This window comes from Elgaria multicarinata, chromosome 23, assembly GCF_023053635.1.
Source record: "Elgaria multicarinata webbii isolate HBS135686 ecotype San Diego chromosome 23, rElgMul1.1.pri, whole genome shotgun sequence".
Taxonomy (NCBI): Eukaryota; Metazoa; Chordata; class Lepidosauria; order Squamata; family Anguidae; genus Elgaria; species Elgaria multicarinata.
Genome location: NC_086193.1, coordinates 3,040,963 through 3,061,958, shown reverse-complemented (window position 1 = coordinate 3,061,958; position 20,996 = coordinate 3,040,963).

The following is a 20,996-nucleotide window of genomic DNA, read 5'->3' as shown; positions in this document are numbered from 1 at the left end:
GCGCTTTTTCCTCTACCTAAGAATCGGCGCTCTCCGAAATAGCATCTAGGATCATTATCCTTTCTGAAACGCTTAAAGCTACCAGGGCACTGAATTGTTTCAGATTTCAAACGTTCCAGAGCCTGAGTCTCCAAGGTTGGTGTTCCGAATTAATTAATTCACGTTTGCAAGCTGCCTTTTCGGATAAAAGCCGTCCCAAGGTGGCTTCGGACGTCGAAAGTGTCATTTTAAAAACGGAAGAAGCCGCTCCGTCAAGCGAATGACCCGTAAGCACCAGGAATAACAGTAGAACAACAAACGCAGCCCAGTAAAACCAACAATGAAATCGATAAATAATTGCAGCAAAAAAATACATCACAGCTCCGATAAAACCCTGCTAGAGAAAGCTGTAATAAATAAATGTGTCTTTAGGGACCGGTTAAAGGACTTCTGTTCCCTCGTGACCGCTGGTGCAATTGTTCTCGGAGGCGGCTAAGTTGTACGACCGCTTCCCCCATCCTGCTGGCCTCCAGATGTTGGACTACACCTCCTATCAGCCCCAGACAGCATGGCCAATGGCTGGGGATGATGGAAGTTGTCCCCAAAACCTGGAGAGACACAGATCCTCCGAGTGCAGGCATGGCTGATAATGGGTGCAGGGTGAAAAGGCAGGCCATGGGAGACGGACAAAACAGATGGGCTCTGAGTCTGTGGTGAGGGAGGCGAGGCACTCTACAAATGCTCAGAGGTGCTCTTTCCCCCTCCCTGTTTGCTCACTCGTTGAAGACGGATTGCAGTGACACTAATATCTTGGAAGACAGAAACAAACTTCAAAGTGAACTTGATAGGCTGAAATTTTATGGGGATAAATGCCAAGTTCTACATCTAGGAAAAAGAAACCAAATGCACAGTTACAAGATGGGGGACACTTGGCTCAGCAATACTACAAATGAGAAGCATCCTGGAGTTGTAGATCACAAGCTGAATAGGAGCCAACAGTGTGATGTGGCTGCAAAAAAGGCAAATGCTATTTTGGGCTGCATTAATAGAAGGAGAGCTTCCAAATCGTGTGAGGTCCTGGTTCCTCTCTACTCTATTGCATCCAGTTCTGGGCTCCACAATTCAAGAAGGACGCAGACAAGCTGGAGGGGGTTCAGAGAAGGGCAATGAGGATGATCAGGGGTCTGGAAACAAAGCCCTATGAGGAGAGACGGAAAGAACTGGGCAGGTTTAGCCTGGAGAAAAGATTGAGGGGAGACATGATAGCACTCTACAAATACTTGAAAGGTTGTCACACAGAGGAGGGCTGGGATCTCTTCTCGATCCTCCCAGAGTGCAGGACACGGAATAAGGGGCTCAAGTGACAGGAAGCCAGATTCCGGCTGGACATCAGGAAAAACTTCCTGACAGAGCAGTACGACAATGGAACCCATGACCTAGGGAGGCCAGGGGTTCTCCCACACTAGAGGCCTTCAAGAGGCAGCTGGACAATCATCTGTCAGGGATGCTTTAAGGTGGATTCCTGCAATGAGGAGGGGGTTGGACTGGATGGCCTTCGAGCCCCCTTCCAACTCTATGATTCTAAAAAAGAGGAGAAAAGAAAAATTCTCGAACTGGAACCTTCTTTCCTTGGAAGCTATCCAACCCCCCCTCTCTCCGCGTGGCTTGCTGCCCTCCCTCTAAATACTCCTCCAACGGGGTCGTTTTCTCCCCTGCCTCAGTGGTGAGTTATGACGAGAGCCAGCAAACCGTTACACAGGGAGATGAATCTCCATTAGGCCGAGACAGGCGCTCCGTCCTCTCTGTGCTCTTCAACGGATTCCGAGACGGTTCCCTCGCCAGCGTTGGTGGGGAGGGGAGGCTGGACGCAGCGGCTACTGCAGCCCAACCTGGCTTTGCCTTTTGGTGGTCAGAGGTCGGCGGGTGTTGCCAAGATGCGTCACGCACCATTTCTCCGAAGCCGCCTCATCAGTCGTCTAATGAAGGGTGCGGTAAAGTTACCCAGATTTCTCTCCCCCTCTCCCTCTCCTTTTTAAAAAAGAATTCGGTGTTTGAAATACCATAGCAGCAGCAACAATGTGGGCTCTGCAATAAAATAGTAGAGCTGGGGGGTACGCCGAGGTCATCTAGTCCTACCCGCTTCCCCTGCAGGAAATCTCACTGCTCACAGTTTACAGTGCCCCTGATGACTGCGGTATGCCTCCCCCCCATCCTGGAACAGGAGCTCTGTGATGCCGTGAAGGCCTCATCAGGAAGGGGGGACCTTTTCTCTCCTCTTGCCCCCCATCCACCTTCTCTTCCAACATTGGAGAGTTCTAGAGCAAGACGGCTTGAAGCTCTTTTAGCCCCAGAATTCCAGTTCTGCAAAGCTCGGGGGCAGAGTCAAAGGTGAAAGAGGCGTGGCCAACAACGCCAGCATATTTTAGTGTAAAGCCTTCCCTGCTAGTCGCTAAGCCGTAGAAGAAGCCGTTCAAGCTTTCAGTTACAATTTTCAAGATGGGGGATACTTGGCTCAGCAATACTGCAAGCGAGAAGGATCTTGGAATGGTTGTAGATCACAAGCTGAATAGGAACCAAAAGTGCGATAGGGCTGCAAGAAAGGCAAATGCTATTTTGGGCTGCATTCATGGAAGTAAGCTTCCAAATCACCCGAGGTACTGGTTCCCCGTATTCGGCACTGGTTAGGCCTCGTCTTGAGTATTGCATGCAGTTCTGGGCTCCACACTTCAAGAAGGACGCAGACAAGCTGGAGCGTGTTCAGAGGATGATCAGGGGTCTGGAAACAAAGCCCTATGAGGAGAGACTGAAAGAACTGGGCCTGTTTAGCCTGGAGAAGAGATGACTGAGGGGAGACATGAGAACACTCTTCAAATACTTGAAAGGTTGTCACACAGCGGAGGGCCAGGATCTCTTCTCGATCCTCCCAGAGTGCAGGACACGGAATAACGGGCTCAAGTGACAGGAAGATGGATTCCGGCTGGACATCAGGAAAAACGTCCTGACTGTTAGAGCAGTGCGACAATGGAACCAGTGACCTAGGGAGGTTGTGGGCTCTCCCACACTAGAGGCCTTCAAGATGTAGCTGGACAGCTGTCTGTCAGGGATGCTTTAGGGTGGATTCCTGCATTGAGCAGGGGGTTGGACTCAATGGCCTTGTCGATCAAAGCCAAGCCAGACCCCAATCCCAGAGTTTGACCCACGTTGGCAACAGTGCGTCTCGCCACCTTGCAGCCCTCAAAAACAGGCTCCTGGTCTGTTTCTAAGTGCTGGCGTCGATCCTACAGGGGCTAGGGACCAGGATCCGTGAAGGATGGAAAGGCAGCGTGGTGCATTGGTTAGAGTGCCAGGCTTCGGGCGTGGGAGTCCTGCGTCCCCTACTCAGCTGCGAGGTTCTCTAGATAATCCCGGGCCAATCGCTGCCTTTCAGCCTAACCAATCCCACAGGGTGGTTGTGAGGATAAAATCCCCAAATACGTTTTAAAGGAGTCACCAGTACTGGCCCAGTATCATCTCCTTGGCATAATCCGAGGCCTCTTTTTAAGAACATAAGAACAGCCAGGCTTGATAACCGAGGGTCCATCTAGTCCAGCACTCTGTTCACACAGTGGCCATCCAACTGTCAACCAAGAAACCACAAGCAGGACCCGGTGCAACAGTACTCTCCCACCCATGTTCCCCAGCAACTGGTGTATAACCCTCCTCCTGGCCTCTTTGAAGCATGGCTCCCAGCGGAGCGATTCCTTTGTCGCTGCTTCTGCCGGGAGCAAAGGCACGCTGTCGGCAGTGAAGCAGCCGGAAGGCAGCTAGAGGATCATTCCCTCTGTGTCTGGATCTCCCTCTGGATCCCTACTCCATGGGCCCCTCAATTCAGCACTTACTGCTTCAGCACTTATTGCATTAGGGTGTGCCTGGACACACCCGGTACACCCCTTGTGCACGCCTATGGGTCTGCATAGCTGGGGGTATATATACAGAGGCTGGGCGGTCCTCTGTGTCCAATTCTATGGCTCTGGGTTCCTTGCCTCATGCAGGGGCTTGTTTAGATGGCCTCTTAAATACTCTAAATACTCTGGGATTCTCTGAGTCTTCTCGCATCTTTGGCAAGGGAGCCCTCAGGAGTGATCCTTGCGAAAGCCAAGCCTGCTGCTGCTTAGTATGTGCGGGAGGGAAGCGTGCCCCATCTTCATTAGGAAGGAGCATGAACGAAATTGCCTTTAACGGAGACGGAGTGATTACATTGATCACCGACGGGAGAAGCCGCTGAGCTCCGGCGGACGGATGGAAGACCGGGGCATCCAGCTGCAGGAAGAATGTTTCTCTGGGCTGCCCCTGATGGCCCTGGATTTCATAGAATCATAGAATAGCAGAGTTGGAAGGGGCCTCTAAGGCCATCCAGTCCAACCCCCTGCTCAATGCAGGAATCCACCCTAAAGCATCCCTGACAGATGCTTATCCAGCTGCCTTTTGAAGGCTTTTAGTGTGGGAGAGCCCACAACCTCCCTAGGTCACTGGTTCCATTGTGGTCCTGCTCTAACAGTCAGGGAGTTTTTCCTGATGTCCAGGCTGGAATCTGGCTTCCTTTAACTTGAGCCCGTTATTCCGTGTCCTGCACACTGGGAGGATCGAGAGGAGATCCTGGCCTTCCTCTGTGGGACAACCTTTTAAGTATTTGAAGAGTGCTATCATGTCTCCCCTCCATCTTCTCTTCTCCAGGCTAAACCTGCCAAGTTCTTTCTATCTCTCTTCATAGGGCTTTGTTTCAGACCCCTGATCATCCTGGTTGCCCTCCTCTGAACACACTCCAGCTTTTTTGTTGTCCCTGCTATGTGATCCACACGGGGCGGAGGTCCAGCCCTGGCATCTCTGGCTTAGAGGATCAGTCAGCAGGAAAGGGGAAAGATCCCGGGAAAAAATCTGCCAGAGATCCTGGAAAACTGCTACCAATACATTGCTAGATGGACCCGGTGCAACAGTATGGACCTGGCCTGACCTGATGCAAAACAGCTTCCAAAGTTCCTGTTAAAATTAGCCCCTCATTCAGAACAATGAGGACTAGAATCGTACTTCCATCTTCAATGGAGATCAAGAAGAATTAACAGGGTTTTCCTTGTGAAAAGCATCTTCCTGTACTCCTATTTAAATTATTGCCCCCTTGCTCAGAACAGTGAGGACTAGCCTCTTGCTTCATCTTCAAGGGAAACCCGTAACTAGCCCGAAATGGGTCTGGATAAAAAGCATTCACTAAGAATGCCTGCATGAGTCTGGGATTGAGTGTTCGCAGGCTGCCCCAATCGTCAGCGCAGTTTATCCCGATTTTGAGAATCCTGAAGTTTGCATGGAACTCACGGCTTTCGCGTGCATTTCGTCTCTAAAGCATGGAGTTCCTTGTGGTGTTTTGACTAGTAAACGCAAGCTTTTTGCAAGCTGTGTGCTGAACATCCCTGCATTTGGGGGTGTTGTATTCATGAATGCACCCCCTTTTCTATGCGCTTTCCCCTAATCTAGATATTTGCACGTATTTTGGATCAGAGAACCCCGTTGCGAAATTTGGAGAATTTTGGAAGGTGACCATGATTCGGCCAGGCAAGCTTGCACTGAGATGCGGACCAGCCGATTCCTCCTTCACCTCTACTTGGGGTGGAAGGGTGCACGAACCAGTAAAAAACGGAGTTCTTCAAAGTTTGTTCTGACTTGAGAGCGTATCAAGACGGAGAACTTTGTCTTCTTCTTTTCATATGAAAAGGCATGTGTAGTTTCCTGTGTTCTTTCCCAAATGTATGCGTCAATTGTACTCATTTCTAAAATCTAATTTTGACATGTTTGCATTTTTTGAAATGTACTGATTTTGAAGTGTATGCCTTTTTGAAATGGACGGATTCTTCTCACATGCCTAAAGCGTAGATGTGCACATCTTTGAAATGCATGCATTTTTAAATGTACATCTTTGAAATGTATGCATTTTTAAATGTACAACTTTGAAATGTATGCATTTTTAAATGTACATCTTTGAAATGTATGCATTTTTAAATGTACGAATACAGCTTTGAAATGTATGCATTTTTAAATGCACATCTTTGAAATGTATGCATTTTTAAATGTACAACTTTGAAATGTATGCATTTTTAAATGTACGAATACAGCTTTGAAATGTATGCATTTTTAAATGTACGAATACATTATTATTATTATTATTATTTATTTATATAGCGCCATCAATGTACATGGTGCTGTACAGAGTAAAACAATAAAATAGCAAGATCCTGCCGCATAGGCTTACATAGGCTTAAAAATGTATGCATTTTTAAATGTACGAATACAGTTTTGAAATGGATGCATTTTTAAATGTACGAATACAGCTTTGAAATGTATGCATTTTAAAATGTACATCTTTGAAATGTATGCATTTTTAAATGTACATCTTTGAAATGTATGCATTTTTAAATGTACATCCTTGAAATGTATGCATTTTAAATGTACAAATACATCATTGAAATATATGCATTTTTAAATGTACATCCTTGAAATGTCTGCATTTTAAATGTACATGTACATCTTTGAAATCTATGCATTTTTACCATGTATGTACTTTTGAAATGTACTCATTTCGAAACGCATGCATTTTCGAAACCTACGCATCCTTCCCCCATGATTCAAGCGCATGTGTGCAAATTTTTGAAATGTACGCGTGCCGCTTCGCGCCTGCGTGTTTGTGTCCACAACTCACTTTGCAAGCTCAGAAACGTGCGGACTTCAACCAAGGGTTGCGTCGAGTCCGCGTTTGGACAGGAAGATGCGAACTTGGTAAAACCCTGACGAAAAATGGACTGAATTGAATTTCTCGTGCAGCCCTCCTTGGGGGTATTTCCCCCCACTGAGCACAACGGGACTTAATTCCGTGTTGGTGTGTATCAGATTGTGGTGTCAGTCTCAGGAAGACCTGATTTCCCATGAGTCTCCCTGCCTTGGCTGGCGGCCCTCCTCACCAATGAGGTCCCGTGACCCCCTTGTAACATCCATTCGCCTCTTCCTTATCCTGATTTCTGGTTCGGCCTGCTTGGCTCTTCAGTGCCCCCATCCGTCATCGCTTGTCTCTCTTGATTTCTATCATCCTCGTCCGCTGCGTCTTGCCAAACTTTATCTGGGATCCCTTCTGTCGCAATCATCGTGCACCCCTTTCCGCCCTGAGAACTCGCCGTCTTACGCTCGGCGGTTGCGGGTAATTGCTTCAGAGTTGGCAGGTTTAAAAATTCCCCAGCGAGGAAAAGCACGCACGCTCGTTTTTACTTTAGAGGAAAAGGTGACTGAAAGGAGGGGAAATGCTACACCAGCCTTCCTCAGCGAGATGCTTTGGACTGCAGTGCCTATCATCCTTGATCATTGGCCGTGCTCGTTGGCGCTGATGGGAAGGGTAGGCTGAAAGGACGAGAGGGCACGAGGGTGGAGCTGAGTGCGACGGAGAGAAAGAATGTCCTGCCGGTTTCCAAAGAGGAGGCTGCGATATGGATGGAGGCAGATGTCTTGTCCGGCTCAAAGCCAGAGGGACCCGGAATGCTGTGCAACTCAAAAGCCTGCGTGCATCAGACATAGGGTGGTGGGTTTTTTTTAATTGTCTGCACACCACAGACTGAGGACTCCAAAGAGGCCCAGAAGGGTCCGTTTCTCTCGCTGTGCATTTCCAGTCCAGTCCTTCCGGCCGCGAGAGAGTGTCGCTCTGGCAGGGAGAGGCAGAGAACGCCTGTCGCCCGCAGAAGATTTATGCCAGGAGGAATGCGAGGCGACACCGGCTGATTAAGTCACTTAGTTCATCCAGCGGTCAGGATGGGCGCTTTTAACGACGGTTCGTCTGGCTGCGTTTCCCAGCAGAGCGGCTGGTCTCTTGCCTTCGCTTCCGAAAGGGAGGATTGTGGTGTGTGTGTGTGTGTCACTGGGAGGAAGGTCACATGCACACGCAGAGGCATACATGCACAGAGACATAAACACACACACAGAGAGATACACATGCATAGACACACATATGCATACGCACACACAGACACACATGCAGGTACACACATGCAAGCATACACACACGGACACACATGTACAGCCATGCATACACAGATGCACAAACGCACATACACAGGGAATGTTATGCAATCAGAGGACAGTCCTCTAAATCAGGCATGGACAACTCCAGGGTTTGGGTGGCAGCATTTTCCCTCCCCCCCCTCCAAGACCCCCCTCCAATGCCCCCCAAATGCCTGGCATTGCTGCCTTTGCCACAGCAGCTGCAAAAGGTGTGTCCCCCCCCACTCCGTTTGAAGGTGTCCTCTTTTCACAGGGCCATCCCATCCAAATCCAGTTTAAAGATCAAGAACCCTAAGAAAGGTGAGCCCAGGCCTTGGAGTTCCCCATTCACAGGTAGCAGCACCATCTTTCAGGGCTGCTTTAAGGTGGAGTCCTGCATTGAGCAGGGGGTTGGACTGGATGGCCTTAGAGGCCCCTTCCAACTCTACTATTCTATGATTCTATGAGAGCGACAGACTGAGAAAGGACAGAGCTCCCCTCCTCACCGTTTTCCCCACGAGAGTGAGAGGGGTTGTACTTTTATTTTAATTATAGCATTTCCATCCCCATTCACACTTCTACATCTATATCAGCACATGCAAAAGTTCTGCATATCTGCAACCTCTTCTGTTTGGGTAATTCAAAATACCTACTCCCCTTTCTACCTATTCAGAATCACGAGACAGCTGGACAACAAGATGAAATGACACGAATGACATGCAGAAGAGAACGCCTCCAACCTAAAAGTGCCAAGTTCTTCGCTTAGGAAAGAGAAATCGCGCACGCAGATAGAAGGTGAGGGCAGGCCTGGCTCGACGGTAGTCCATGTTTCTTGGAGTTGTCATTGATCACGGGCTGAATATGAGCCAGCGGCGTGACGTAGCTGCGAAAAAGGCAACAGCAATTTTCGGGTGCGTCAATCGAAATACAGTTTCGAAATCACGGGATGTAATACTGCCACTCTGCAGCTGGACATCAGGAAAAACTTCCTGGCTGTTAGAGCAGTACGACAATGGAATCAGTTGCCTGGTGAGGTGGTGGGCTCTCCCACACTAGAGGCCTTCAAGAGGCAGCTGGACAAGCATCTGTCAGGGATGCTTTAGGGTGGATTCCTGCATTGAGCAGGGGGTTGGACTAGATGGCCTTGTAGGCCCCTTCCAACTCTGCTATTCTATGATTCTATGGTCAGACCTCACCTTGAATACTGGGTCCAGTTCTGAAGACCACACTCGGGCCACTTCGGACAGCACTGGACTTACCTCCCTCTCCCCGGCTGCTGCATCTCTTCCACCATCGCCACCACGACCAGGAAATGCAGCGTCCTCTTAAGAGCCAGGCCATGATTTCACGATATTACAGGGCTCTCTTTAGTACATCTACGTCCACAAACTATGGTGGCCACAAAGGGCCATTTCCTCTTTACGGCTGCCATAGTTTGCGGCCCAGAGACCCCGCGGTATCTTGTTTTCCTGGTTGCGGCAGCGATGGCAGGTAAGCGGGAAGAGGGAAGTAAGTCCAGTGCCATCCGAGGTGCCCCGAGGTGCCCTGAGGCTTCAGTACCAATCCGTTTCGGCCTTGGGCCACCCCAGAACAAACTCGGAACCGAGGCGAGACGAATCAGCCTGCTTCGCCTCGGATTCGGCCCGAGGCGGTGCATAGCCCGACTAAATGGGGCCCATAGTCATGGACAAATAAACGTTTTTTCCTGTATAATATTGCCAGGATTCGATCATTTTTGTCTGTCTCTTCTGCCAAGACGCTTGTTCATGCACTGGTTATTTCTCGGTTGGACCACTGCAACCTTCTTCTCTCTGGCCTTCCTTCTTCTCACATCAGTCCGTTGGTTTCTGTCCACCACTCTGCTGCTAAGATCATCTTCTTGGCTCGCCGCTCTGACCATGTTACTCCACTTCTGAAATCTCTTCATTGGCTTCCAATTCACTCCAGAATCCAATATAAACTTCTCCTGTTGACCTACAAAGCTTTCCACGGTCTAGCTCCTTCCTATCTCTCCTCTCTCATCTCACACTATCGCCCCGCTCGTGCTCTTCGCTCCTCTGATGCCATGTTTCTCGCCTGCCCAAGGGTCTCTACTTCCCTTGCTCGGCTTCGTCCATTTTCTTCGGCTGCCCCTTACGCCTGGAAAGCTCTTCCGGAACATTTGAGAACTACAAGTTCAATCGCAGCTTTTAAAGCTCAGCTAAAAACTTTTCTTTTTCCTAAAGCTTTTAAAACTTGATTTTGTTTTGACTTTATACTGTTAGTTTTACCCTACCCAGTGCCTGTTTACCCTACCCTGTGCCTGTTTGCATTCTCTTCCCCTCCTTATTGCTTTATGATTTTATTAGAGTGTAAGCCTATGCGGCAGGGTCTTGCTATTTATTGTTTTACTCTGTACAGCACCATGTACATTGATGGTGCTATATAAATAAATAATAATAATTTGGTCAGGAATTGAGTGGTCTGCATTCCACACCTCTTCCGACTTGGTGTGAGCATTTGGCCAGCCACCACCTCTGCATCCCTGCCGGTAGCCTCTCTTCCGGGATCCTCCCGCCTCTCCCCCTCACCCCTGGCGGTCTGGGTTACCGCTGTGCCAAACAGCGCTCTCTCTCTCTCTCTGTTCTATTCCCTCTGCGGCATGGCTTCCGGCAACTTAGCACGCCGCGTAATAAACCTGTATATGTTCTGAAGGATTTTGTGTGTGTGTGCTGTTGTTTTTTATTGTGTCGGCTGGCGGAATTACATTAGTCCCTGTTAAAAACGGCTGGTGGCGGGGTAATAAATTGGACGTGTCAGCCCCGTTTGCTTCTTCATCTCCTTTCATTACCTTGAGCGGTAATTTATTTCTCCGGGCGCCTGCGGTGGCGAGGACGGGAGGCAGGACAGGCTGTTCAGGGACACGGGGGATTCGGGGCGAGGAGGGAACGAGGGACCCCTGGAAACCTGTCTACAGGTGCTGGTCTGAAAGGAGAACTGCGGCAGCTTTGCTCGCCAGAATTCAAATGCAGGTCCTCATTCGCCATTCGGTTACCGCTCCTAATTGCGGATTCTGTTTGATTTAGGGCTTTAAAAAGAGAGAGAGAGAGGGAGCTGGGGGTGGAGGAAATCAAGGTGAGAGAATCTCCCATTTGTTAAGCTCACAATTCACGCCGTCGTCTTAAAACACGTATCCGCAATACTTAACCCCCCGGAGCTGGCAAAAAACCACTTTGCTAAGGAGTGGTTCTATCACAGGTTGGAAAACCACGATTTCTCTGTTCCGAGGGAATAGCGACACAGGGATGGCGTCTGGGGTCTGCGATGACCCCGGGGTTAATTACTGTGGGGTCTGGCAGACCCCCGGATGCCTTGTTTTATTATTAGGTTCCCTTGGCTCTTACCCTTGGGAGAAATTTCCTAAAGGGAAGAACTGTGGACCGGACAAATTCAGAAGGTGGTGGGTTCTCCTTCACCGGAGATTTTTTTAAGAGGGCCTGGATGTCCTCAGAGATACTGCAGTTGCAAGATTCCTGCACCAAGCAGGAGGTTGGTGAGATGACCTCCGAGATCCTTTAATCTCTATGATATTATTAGTATTATTGTCATTATTAGTCTATTGGGCGGAATTGAAATAATAATAATAACAATAAGCTTGACTCATGCAGACTATCTGCGTGCTAATACTTTATTGCTCAGTATCATACTTTTCTGGCTTTTCCGCAGGCGCTTGGAAAAGCCGGGAATGAGGCTGACCAGCCCTCCATTGGACTCCCTCCCGCTCCCTCCCAGCCCCTCCCCTCCCAAGTGAGTTTATATATACTGTTGCTTAGCCACACAAAGTTCTTGTCATAGCTCGGAACCTCCAGGACACAAAGTTCTTCACATAGCTCGGAACCTCTAGCATGTCATAGCTCACAACCTCCGTGCCACACGTCACCTTAGCGTTTTATGTATAGATCATGTTCATGCTCATCCTGCCATTCCTCCAATGTGCTTAAGGTGCGACAATTTCTCCCCGCCCCTGTTTTATCCTCACAACAACACTGTGAAGTAGATTCGGCAGAGAGGGGCGCTTGAGTGCCCTTCGTGGCTTGAGTGGTGGGATTCGAACCCATGTGTCCCCCAGCCTTAACCCATCGGTGGTTTCCCATCCCTAGGGAAACCACCGAATGATTGGGGGCGGAACCAGGAGAAAGGGGCGGGGCCATTTGGGGGTATCCGAATGGGGCGGATTTGGTCTGCTCAGCAGCGTGCAAGGGCCAAGCCTATTAAGAAAAGATGACTCAGGGAAAAAAGGAGCTGTCTTAAAAACAAAACAAGGAACGCCTCTGAAGGAACGCCTCCTCCCATATGTACCTGCCCGGACCCTAAGGTCATCCTCAGGGGTCCTTCTCCGTGACCCCCTGCCAAAGGAAGTGAGGCAGGTGGCTCCCAGGAGCAGGGCCTTCTCTGCTGTGGCACCCGGGCTGTGGAAGGAGCTCCCTAGAGGTTTGCCTGACACCTACGTTATACTCTCTTCGATGCCAGGTGAAGATCTTTTGATTCTCCCAGTGTTTTTAACAGTTTACCTTCTTAGTCTTTTAACTTGGCTGTTTTAAATTTGTATTTTAAATCTGTCTTCGTTTCTGCATCGCTGCCTGATTTGATCCTGGCTGTGTTTTTATACTGCCTTTTATATTATGCTTTTATACTGCTTGTTTTATGTTTTGAACGTTTTTTGTGGTTTTAATTTCCATAAACCACCCAGGGAGCTCCGGTATAAAACTGCAATAAATAAATAAATGAAACGCACACACAAATGAATAAGAAAACCGCTCCTGCGAAGTCACAAGCCGCAGTAAGAAAAGGCAAGTGCCTTGTTCTCATCACCGCCACCTTCTCGGTTTGCAGTCCAAGTCCGCCCCCAGACACACACCTTGCTGTTGATCCTAAATAGGGTGATTGACGGGTCATTGCGACGCTCCGAAAACGCGATCCTCCTGCATTCGCCACTCAAAACGGCCTTGTTATTATGTTTCCCCAGAACTGGAGATCAATTAGTCGTGAGCGTCACAACGGCCGGTTCCACCCCAGCGGGAAATGATTTTAATGCCTTTTATTAATATTTTGTATCCAATTGTGAAAGCAAAATTAAAACAGCGGGGGGTGGGGGAATTCGAGACGGCATTCTTCAAAAACAGGATGCCATTAAGATAAAATTCATACTTGCCGAGACGGAATTCCATCGTGTTCATCCTTTCGGCTTTCGTAACACTTTTTTTTTCCTCCGGTGCAATGCAGATTTTTTTTTTGCTGCTCCTTCTCAAATCAACTTTGCCGGCACAGACCAAGGAAAGTCCATTCAGTCCAGCGCCCGGTTTCCCACGGACATCCTGGAGAGCATGGAGTCAACAACCCTTTCCTGCCGTTGCTCTGGAACAACTGCTAGTCACAGCTAGACTGCGCCTGACACTGGAGGTTCCATTGGACCAGCATGATGAAGACCCATTGATTGAAGGGATGGCTAAACAGGTTCCCTCTGGTTCAGGGGGATGCAGGAACTCAACCCAGGGGCCCAAACCCGTCAGTATGACCTTTGAGCTACAATATGCTGGGATTTGGGGGATTTTGGCAACCCCCGAGAAATTTCCTGAAATGGGGTGAAAAGCCTGGGCTGAAAAGCCTGGGCAGAGAGATCTGGACCTATAACAGGCTTCTGTTTGGTCTCCCAAGCTTGGGGCCCTGGAACTCTCCATGGTTCTGAAATATCTGGTGTGCTTTGCCCTGGGGATGCAAATTAGGACCTTGTTTTAAGGTGGCTTCCTGCACTGAGCAGGGGGTTGGTCTCAGTGGCCTTATAGGCCCCTTCTAGCTCTACTCTTCTATGATTCTATACCCTCTAAACAAGCAACAGCTGATGGACCTTAAAGCGTCAAAGAGTGCAGGACACAGAAACATGGGCTCAAGTTACAGGAAGCTCGATTCCAGCTGGACATCAGGAAAAACTTCCTGACGGTTAGAGCGGTACGACAATGGAACCAACACCCTTGGAAGGTCATGGGCTCTTAAAGGCCTGCAAGAGGCAGCTGGACAGCCATCTGTCAGGGATGCTTTAAGGTGGATTCTTGTACTGAGCAGGGGGGTTGGATTCGATGGCCTTAGAGGCCCCTTCCAACTCTATACCATTCTATGATTCTGTGACTCTGCCCACCCAGTTTGGCCATCGTGTCCTACTGGGCAGGAAAGATTGCAGTTGGGCGTCCTGTTCCAGCTGACCCTTGCTGGAACAACAAAGTCTCTTTGATCCCTGAAGTGTTCCTTGCTTCAGTTATTCTTCCATCTTAGAATCATAGAATAGTAGAGTTGGAAGAGGCCTACAAAGCCATCGAGTCCAACCCCCTGCTCAATGCAGGAACCCACCCTAAAGCATCCCTGACAGATGGTTGTCCAGCTGCCTCTTGAATGCCTTTAGTGTGGGAGAGCCCACAACCTCCCTAGGTAACTGATTCCGTTGTTGTACTGCTCTAACAGTCAGGATTTTTTCCCTGATTTCCAGCTGGAATCTGGCTTCCTTTAACTTGAGCCCGTTATTCCATGTCCTGCACTCTGGGAGGATCAAGAAGAGATCCTGGCCCTCCTCTGTGTGACAACATTTTAAATATTTGAACAGTGCTATCATGTCTCCCCTCCATCTTCTCTTCTCCAGGCTAAACCGGCCCAGTTCTTTCAGTCTCTCTTCATAGGACTTTGTTTCCAGACCCCTGATCATCCTGGTTGCCCTCCTCTGAACACGCTCCAGCTTGTCTGCGTCCTTCTTGAATTGTGGAGCCCAGAACTGGACGCAATTCTCTAGATGAGGCCTAACCAGGGCCGAATACAGAGGAACCAGTACCTCACACGATTTGGAAGCTATACTTCTATTAATGCAGCCCAAAATAGCATTTGCCTTTCTTGCAGCCATATCATACTGTTGGCTCATATTCAGCTTGTGATTCTTGCCATCCTCCGAACCCCCCTCAGAGGAGGAACTCACATGACAATTGGTAGGTTCCTACTGGGAGAAGCGCTCCCTCAGGTGTTTTGACCCCGAGCTCTGTAAGGCTTTGTAGGTCAAAACCACCACTTTGAATTGGGCTTTCACACAAACGCAGGCATCCCCTGTGGGTGCAGTAAGTTGACAGTATGCTAGACTTAGGCTGATATACGCACTGTGTCCTTATCCAGACAGAGGTAGCCTAGCGAGAGTTATCCGTGTGCTGGTAAACTCGCGTTCCAGATTACTGCAAGGCGTTATACATGGGGCCACCTTTGAAAACAATCCGGAAACTTCCAACTGACTGCTGGTCCATTTCCGGGCCCGGTTCAAAGCGCTGGTAGTAACATTTCAAACCCCTAAATGTCTTGGGGCAGGGTTATCTGAAGGATCATTTCCTCCTACATATACCTGCTCAGAGCTTAAGATCGTCTTCAGCGGTCCTTCTCCGGGAGACCCTGCCAAAGGAAGTGAAGTGGGTGGCTACCAAGAGCAGGGCCTTTTCTGCTGTGGCACCCCAGTTGTGGAATGAACTCCCCAGAGAGGCTCCCCGGGTGCCTACATTGCTCTCTTTCCAGCTCCAGGCAAAGACTTTTATATTTCCCCAGGCATTTGAGCCTTTCACTTGCTGTCGTTTTAAATCTCCGGCTGTATTTTAAAACGTTGCCCAGCCGGTTTTCATTTTAGGCCGCAGTTTGTATTTTTTTCCACGTAGTATTCGATGCTTTTAATAGTTCTGAACCACCCGGAGAGCTTTGACTTTGGGGCAGTAGAATCATGCAATGACTAAACGCATCAAAACAGCCAAAGCATTATTTGACACTTGCAACACGGAGACGTTTTTCCGAGTCCGCCATCCGGAGCGGTGCTCCAATGCTCCGTCTGCTCAATAGCCGGGCTGGATTTGCGGGCGGAATCGACCCGGAGCCGTCGATGCGATCGAGATACCACATCGACGCTCAGCCGTCTGGAGGTCTGGGTTCAGATCCCGCCTTCCCAAAGCGAGTCTCCCGTTTTCTAATTAACAAGCCGGGTTATTTATTTTTTCCTCCTCCTTAAAAACAATCAACCCCCAAACTAATTAACCTCCGTGTTCAAAAGAAAGAAGAGAAAAGCCCTGGCACGCGGAGACCCCTTTGAGTAGCAATTTACGAAGAACAGAGGCGATAAGCTACTCTGGGGATAAGATGGTGGATACGTTAACTTCTCACGTTTAAAGGCCGGGGAGGGGTGGGGGAGGAAATGAGATGCCTTCTTGATTTCCCCGTTAGCCAAACGATTAACATTCCTGGCGTACAAATTATAATTAGACCTCTTTTCAAATATTCATGCTTTAGAAGTTGCGGTATTTATACAAGGCCTGGCATTTATATTTGATGAGATCTGTCAACAGGCAGCAATTCTTTCTCTCTTTCTCTCTCTCTCTCTTTCTTTCTTTCTTTCTTTCTTTCTTTCTTTCTTTCTTTCTTTCTTTCTCCCCCTCTCAAACTCATTTCCAGCAGAGCACATAAAATAGAACAATTAGCCCGCTTTTACGGTTTATTCCCTTTAGAAAGGCGCTTAAATGCTGCTTTGGCTGTTGTCGATCAGCGGGAAAAGGCGGTGGGTTGGATCTCTGTTCACATCAAAAGAAAGCAGGGTGGGGGAAAGGAATATATTATTGTCCCGGGGGGTGGTGGGGGGTGTAGAGATGTCTGACAGGCAACGGCGTTCTTTTATGAATGTGAAATACAAAAAGCTACATGGGGGTCACAACTGAAGCACACGGCAGCCAAATGGCTCAAAGGGAAATTGGGAGGAGGGGGTGGTGGTGGAAATATATTCTGAACAAAAAGCATTGTGACTTTCTTTTTTAAAAGCAAGAAAGGAAGAAAGGAAGGTGAAATCTCTCCCTTTAAAAAAGAGAAATAGAGCCCTGAAAGACGGGATATTAAATAATTAAAAAAAAAAAACTATTCTGAACACTGTTGCAAAGCGAGCGTCTCTTGTTCTGATTTAATTTTAAAACCGTCGTCGATCGAAGGCTTTATTTGCTCGTTAAAATAATCATAATTGGTTATTATGGTTCACGTCGCCTGGTTCGTGGCTAAAGGAACGGCAGTATTCTGGTTTATTACAGGCTGTTCTCAGCAGGCCGCATCGTTCGTCCTTTGCGCCGCTGAGACGGACGGAGAGTTAGTTTTTGCGTGTTCAGGATTTAGCCCCATCAGGGGCCAAAGGAATGGCTAGTCTCGTCGAAAGTTATGAATGAAATGTTGTCAGGGATGTCGCTGTTCTGTTTTTAAACAAAAGAGAGAGAGATTTTACCGGGCCAGGCTGAGGCATCTGGGAGGCTGGGGAGATGAGATGGCGGTTCATACCCAGGCTGGCGACTCCGATTTCAGTAGGGCTGTGAATCCATTCTGGTTTTCAGTCAGAACCAAACGGATCCCTGAAGGAGCTGTAGAATCATAGAATAGTAGAGTTGGAAAGGGCCTATAAGGCCATCAAGTCCAACCCCCTGCTCAATGCAGGAATCCACCCTAAAGCATCCCTGACAGATGCTTGTCCAGCTGCCTCTTGAAGGCCTCTAGTGTGGGAGAGACCACAACCTCCCAAGTAACTGATTCCATTGTCGTACTGCTCTAACAGGAAGTTTTTCCTGATGTCCAGCTGGAATCTGGCTTCCTTTAACTTGAGCCCGTTATTCCGTGTCCTGCACTATGGGAGGATCGAGAAGAGATCCTGGCCCTCCTCTGTGGGACAACCTTTCAAGCATTTGAAGAGTGCTCTCATGTCTCCCCTCAATCTTCTCTTCTCCAGGCTAAACCTGCCCCGTTCTTTCAGTCTCACCTCATCTGTCGGGAATGCTTTAGGGTGGATTCCTGCATTGAGCAGGGGGTTGGACTCGATGGCCTTGTAGGCCCCTTCCAACTCTGCTATTCTACGATTCTATGATTCTATGATTCATAGGGCTTTGTTTCCGGACCGCTGATCATCCTGGTTGCTCTCGTCTTAACATGCTATCCAAGGTGCTAATTTTGGGGGGTAGGGCTTAGCACCCCAGAGAGCTCCTTTGGAATTCTTGCTGGTTCTGACCTAAACCCAGAATGGATTCACAGCCCCGGCGAAATTGGATCCACCAGCCTCTGCCCATCTGTTCTTCACAGCAAGGTCTCAACTGTGAGATCATCTTGGGCTGATGTGTTGTGTGGGTTGAAAATACCAATAATAATAATATGGTGGGTTTTTAAAAATTATTATTATTATTATTATTATTATTATTAGCCGTGAGCTGCCTCTTGCATCACTTCAGAAATATAAAGGGAAAAGGCACTGCTGAAATCTTTGAACAAATCAACAGGCGCGAAATAACTGGGTTGGTCACTGCACCACAGGAAAAGCTAAAAGCCACCACTGCTGCGAAAAACCAATTAGCCCCAATGTGCTATCTGGTGGCAGCCAAAAAAAATCTATCAAAGATTTCAGAGCTGAAATCAGGTTTCTTACCCCCCCCCTTCTTCTGGGAGCATATTTGAAGTAACTACATTCGGATTCCAAACCCCCCCCCCACTTCTCAAATGTATGTGAAATATCTAAAACTGTGGCAAATGTGAGAAATACATGCATGAGATGGAACGAAACATCTCACAGATGTTTCCAGCCAGAATTAGAAGCTGTCCCAACGTGAACATGGCCAGGAAGGTCATTGAGGTAACATGCCTGGAGTGCAAAGTCCTGTTGAACTGAAACTTGCTCAGGGGAAACCGCGTGTCGGATCGGGTCTAGCGACCCTGAACGTGGCAGCGGAGGCTGGTGGATCTGCTCCGGGGTTCACTCGAAACCAGTCAGAACTTCCAAAGTGCAGAAGCTATTTTTGGGGACTTGAGTTCAGCAACTTGGATTGCTGGTTTGTTCTGACTGCAACCCGGAGTGGATTCACAGCCCCGCTGACGTCAGAGCCACCAGCCTTCACTACCTGGCGGTTCCATTCTTGGGGGGCAAATCGACCTCTGTGAAAATATATCACACTGGGGCCCGTCACAAGAACCCTGTGGCAGTGAGTTCCTCAGGACTTTTTGTCCATCCTGCCTGCTTTGAAATTAATTTTGGGACCAGGCTGCCTGAGCGAATGCCTTATCAACTTGTCCAGTCCCTGCAGTCATCTGGTGGTTCCGCATGGAGTCCACTCGGAGAATGGCCTTCCGTGTAGTGGCCCCCTTCCTACGGAACTCCGTCTCTGGAGGTCAGGCAGGCGGCAAAACTGTTGGTTTTGGTGTCTCCTGAAACCAGATCTTTTCCAGGAAGCCTTCCTTGGCAGAACAACCACCCTGTTGCTGTTTTTTTTTTTAAAAAAAGAATAATTACAACATGTTTTATTCTTTTTATCTTTGGTTCATTTTAACTCTCGTCGTTCCATGTTCAGGAATTATCTGGGTGTGGAGCGGTATTAAAATGTTGTTGATAAGCCAGACAATAAATAAAAGACGAATTTCCCTCTGCCCCTTCTCTCCGCCACCTGTTTGGTGATTCGTTTTATTTTTGACGCACTGATCATGCACTGGTGGTTTTTTTTAATGAACTGGGAAGCTCTTATGGGGCAAAAGCCCTGCACAGAACGTACGACATCGACCCGGCGCAGAGAGTTGAAATGCTTTGGATACTTTTCCAGCTTACTTTTCCCCCTTTGCTTTGCCGGTATGTCTTGCTTCAAGCTTTGACGTCTCTCCATAAATCACCATTTGCCACTTTCCCCTCTTATGGGCATCATGCTTTTCGTTCTCAAAGGAGATGACGTGGTTTCTGCTGGCTGGTGTGTGTGTGTGTGTGTGGCTCAAAATGTGAAAATATCTTTGCAGGGCTTTAACTCAGAGAATCGTAGAGTTGGATGGGAACCTAGAGGTCATTAAGTCCAACCCCGTGTCCCATGCAGGGGTGTTGCAATGACAGATGACCGTTCAGTATGTTCTCCAGTGAAGAACCCACCACCTCTAACCATTAGGAAATGTCTCCTAAAGCTGAAATGATCCTTCCTTAGAGCATCAACAGCTTCTGAAGTACACTTATAATCACCAGCCTGTCTTTGTTCTCCGACAGCCTGGCTCTTTAGGCTGAGGGCTCTTGATCGCGCGCAGAGTGCATCTCCCACCCACCCCTGAAAGAAATGAAGAGGCTTTCCGCACCAAAGGCCACATTTCCTTTGGAAATGCAAAGATCGCTTTGTCTTTTTGATGAGTGGCCGATTGTATGAAGAAAATTCACGCATGGACAGGGCGCCGTTGATTGAATTTATTCTGGCAATTTTTACGTTGCCCTGTAGTTACATCATCATCATCATTATTATTATTATTTATTTATATAGCACCATCAATGTACATGGTGCTGTACAGAGTAAAACAGTAAATAGCAAGGCCCTGCCGCATTGGCTTACAATCTAATAAAATCATAGTAAAACAATAAGGAGGGGAAGAGAATGCCAACAGGCACAGGGTAGGGTAAGCAGGCACAGGGTAGGGTAAAACTAACAGTAGAAAGTAACAGTAGAAGTCTGCACAACATCAAGTTTTAAAAGCTTTAGGGAAAAGAAAAGTTTTTAGCTGAGCTTTAAAAGCTGCGATTGAACTTGTAGTTCTCAAATGTTCTGGAAGAGCGTTCCAGGCGTAAGGGGCAGCCGAAGAAAATGGACGAAGCCGAGCAAGGGAAGTGGAGACCCTTGGGCAGGTGAGAAACATGGCATCAGAGGAGCAAAGAGCACGAGCGGGGCGATAGTGTGAGATGAGAGAGGAAAGATAGGAAGGAGCTAGACTGTGAAAAGCTTTGTAGGTCAACAGGAGAAGTTTATATTGGATTCTGGAGTGAATTGGAAGCCAATGAAGAGATTTCAGAAGCGGAGTGACATGGTCAGAGCGGCGAGCCAAGAAGATGATCTTAGCAGCAGAGTGGTGGACAGAAACCAACGGACTGATGTGAGAAGAAGGAAGGCCAGTGAGAAGAAGGT